The sequence below is a fragment of the Nicotiana tomentosiformis genome, chromosome 7 (assembly GCF_000390325.3).
Source record: "Nicotiana tomentosiformis chromosome 7, ASM39032v3, whole genome shotgun sequence".
NCBI classification, from domain to species: Eukaryota; Viridiplantae; Streptophyta; class Magnoliopsida; order Solanales; family Solanaceae; genus Nicotiana; species Nicotiana tomentosiformis.
The window spans coordinates 29,590,966-29,594,956 of NC_090818.1; the positions used below are offsets into that span (position 1 = coordinate 29,590,966).

At 36.7% G+C, this 3,991-nt stretch overlaps 1 long non-coding RNA gene across 1 annotated transcript; it reads right to left on the bottom strand.

Annotated features, from left to right (window-relative positions):
* Positions 1 to 238: 238 nt before the first annotated feature.
* On the bottom strand, positions 239 to 2,847 carry LOC104115334 (uncharacterized). Its single transcript, XR_011409610.1, has 2 exons — positions 2,644 to 2,847; positions 239 to 629 (listed from the first exon to the last, which is right to left on the bottom strand). It is a non-coding gene; the product is annotated as an uncharacterized lncRNA (long non-coding RNA).
* Between the last annotated feature and the right edge of the window lie 1,144 nt (positions 2,848 to 3,991).

Sequence of the window (3,991 nt, forward strand, 5' to 3'; positions counted from 1 at the left end):
TACCAGGACAATTAAGAACTATGCTATGGGAGCTACCTAACAAAGAAAGCAACCCAACACATTTTCTATCATGAAGCAAAAATACTTCGGCAAATAGTGGTTGCAAACACTTTCTAGTATATCAAAGGAACCCAAAATGTAAATAGATGTCGATGTCAACTAGAAATGAAGGTTTCAGCTAAGACAAATAGTAAACTCCAAGTAGGAAGACGTAGAAGAGAATAGGAAGATGAAAGAATTAGCAAAGCATTAGCAAATCCTGCTTTTAAGATCAGAAAATTACAGAAGGAAGAAATTCTGACATGACATATGATCAACATCAAGAAAATAAAATTCTATTCATAAGAGTGGTCTTTAGTATCATTACTACTAAGCCTACGGCCCTACTACAACATAGAAATTTGGCAGATAATGTAATCACCAGATAGTTGCAAAAACACAAGGTCTGGAAGTATGATGAGCCCAAAAACATCTACCTACAGTAGTCAAGACAGTAGATTTACAGCCTCTATTTTAATCAAAGAGTTTTAATACCCAAGAGCATAGCAAATTGCCACGCACTCCTAGCTCCTTCAAGAAACTTTGACCTTCCAATAAATTAAAGGAGGCTCCCAATGTCAGCCTGAAACCTGCAAAACAATGTCAAGTTGCAAGAAACTAATAAGATTTTAATACAAGAAGTAGCTGCATTATGTTAAGAATATTAGCACCTAAACTTTAGTGAACTCTATCCAAAACTTTATAGGATTAAAGGAGTTGAAAAATAGTATGAGCAAAAGAATCTTTTCTAGATTTGTGTTTGTCTCATATAGAATATGCCAACTCAAAAAATAGAATCAGCCATTATGTTTGTCATGCATGTAGCAAAAACCTCAACACAGCCACAGGGTATAGATCAACTAGAACATAGCTAAGGGCTACAAGTAGACTAGGAACTGAACTTGCCTGTTCTTCCGTTTTATCATGCGCAGCCTCTTTACTTTCATTTTGGACATGTACATCAATCCACCGAATTTGAAGGGAGATAGAATACACAGTCCTCTTCTAGTGTTTCCTTTACGAACTTTCCTCCCACCCTTAGCCTCCCTCTTGCATAAATTGGATTCTTTGCAAGTGTCTCCAGTAAAATAATCTGTTCGCTTACCAAGTAAAATAAGGCTCATTTTGTAAGTATTAACATAAAGTGCATTCCGATAAGTTAAATAGTTAGCATTATGAATGCCAAGATTCTTAATTTTTTCAGCTTCAGGATCATATGAAACCAAGAGTCCATTGTCCGCTCTCCACAAAAATTCACCATTTTCCCTTGAAGCTATTGGCTTTACTAAGAAATGAGCAACCTGATGCTGACGACCATCATTTAACAACGAGAAAATTTCATCAACAACACTAATGTTGAATGACACGTCTCTTAAACTGATGCTGAACTGTTTCACCCATGATTCTGGGTCACCATACTCTTTCATCATCCAAATATCAATTGTTTTGTCATTTCCAAAGGAACTTTCAGCCAAACAAAGTGATTCATCTGAGACAAAAAGGACAAATCCCTCACCATGAAAACCAAAAAATTTCTCATTTAAACAACCCGGCACCATCATTTCCCAGAACGTCTCCTCATGCATATCAAATAGAACAATCATATATCGACCAAATCGTTTTTGTTGAGAAGCAACCCAATGACACGCTCCATTCACATAGACCCCCGGTGTCTGCCTAAAGAATTTATAAGATGGAGAAACAGGGGTAATGTCTTGCCAAACACCAGTGCTCAACTTATAAAGTTCAACATGAGGTGGAACCCTATCAACATTATCCCCAGTATGTACTATCCGTACCACCTTGTAGTCATTAGTAACACTATCGAACCCAAACCCTAACGTATGATCAAAGGGACCATGTGTCTCAAATGTAAAAATTGGTTCAGGGAGTTTTACTGACTTTCTGATAGATGGGTTCCAAATATAGTAAAGGTCCCTATAACAACTTAGGTCATCGGAAAGGCACAAAAGCCCATTACAACTATCCACAATATTAAAGTGACTGTAACTCTCAAATGGAAAATCAAACTGGGCATACTGATCAAAATTTTCATTGTCATAGAATAAAGCATAATTTTCTTTTACTGATTTTCCAGAGCAATGTCGTACTAGCAAGTAATCATCTTGGTTGTTGAGGTGTACGGAAATAAAATTAGGGCTAGTAATAAGAGAATACCATATGACTTACAAACACTTGTACACTGAATGATGGACTTGGTGGGAAGCTTTAGAAAAATTTTAATTAACACTTCTTCTGGCACATACTCAGACATAGTTGGATATCTGAAAATCACTTCTGAAAATCGGTTCGGGGAGTTTTACTGACTTTCTGATGGATGGATTCCAAATATAGTAACGGTCCCTATAACCCCACAGGTCGTCGGAAAGGCACAAAAGCCCATTACAACTACCCACAATATTAAAGTGAGTTTCACACTCAAATGGAAAATCAAATTGGGCATACTGATCAAAATTTTCATTGTCACAGAACAAAGCATAAAATTCTTTTAGTGGTTCTCCGGAGCAATGTCGTACTAGCAAGTAATCATCTTGGTAATTGAGGTAAGTGGAAATGAAATTAGGGCTAGTAATAAGAGAGTACCATGATTTGCAGACACTTGTACACTGAATGATAGACTTGGTGGGAAGCTTTAGAAAAATTTCAATCAATACTTCTTGCGGCAAATACTCAGACATGTTGAAAATCACTTCTAAAGCTTGATTTCCTTTCTCCTACTGCAGACCCCTAAAGAGCCTCAAGGCTTAGCTCAAATGTGTATTTCTAATTTCTGGTATCTGCTCTCATTCTCTGCAAAACCCTTTTTAAACCTTAGCAAGAGCTTGAATTCGTCCGCATATATGTTTTAACCCTAAAACTTTGTTTAATTCCATTATGGTACCTTGGAATTTAAAAACAACAATAACAACAACAACAACCCAGTATAATACTTATACCTACCATGAGTTAGAAAGGTTGTTTCCAATAGAAACTCGGCATCCTTCCCTCCAAGAACTCCCCACCTTGCTCTTGGGGTGACTCGAACTCACAACCTCTTTGGTTGGAAGTGAAGGTTGCTAACCATCAAAGCAACCCCTCTTGAAAGTGGGATTTAAAAACAATAAAATAAAAAAAAGCAGCACATTTGGTAATTTGGTAGATATAGAGAACGTGTACGTAGTCAATACAAAATATATAGCCAAAATTCTATTGTCCGTATCTTCTCGATTTCTCTTTGGTATGGATATAATTAGGTTAATTAATTATAATAATTTATTTTAAAACGTCAGTAAGTCACATTGCTATTAGGATGTCTTATTTGTTATGTGTATGATAATAGTAACAAATTTTAATATATAACACATAAAGTATAAATTAAGAGTATTATATGTTTATCGAGTATATACTACAAGTGCTTGTATATACTAAGGGTGTCAAACGGACCGGGCTGGCCCGGTTTTTCAGAACGGCCCTGACCGGTTTTAGATCGGACCGGCTCGGTGGTAAGGGGGTCGGACAGGGCTAGGTTGGGACGAAAATCGGTCTGTGCCAAGGAAAATTTTAATATCGGGTAACCGAACCGGTCCAACCTAGTAAGGTCTTGTCAATAGTGATCTGGTTAACCGCGCCGGTTCAACGGTTAGTTCAATTTATATTTTAATAGTCTTGATCGTTGGCAACGGTCAGCTGCCATTTTGACCGTTGACTAACGGCTAATTCGCAAGAATACACCTTTTGGGCTTTTTGTTTTCAAAAATAACACTTTTACTAATTACTAATTTAGCCCTTTGAAAAACTATAAATAGATCCCCCCGTGTTCTTCATTTCTTCACTCATTTCTCAATTCTCAAACCCAAATTCTCACTTGTCATTCTCTCATTCTTCACCTAAATTGCTATCAACTATTTGGCTCTCATTTTTTTTTGGAATTTTATCTATGGTATTGAACAAT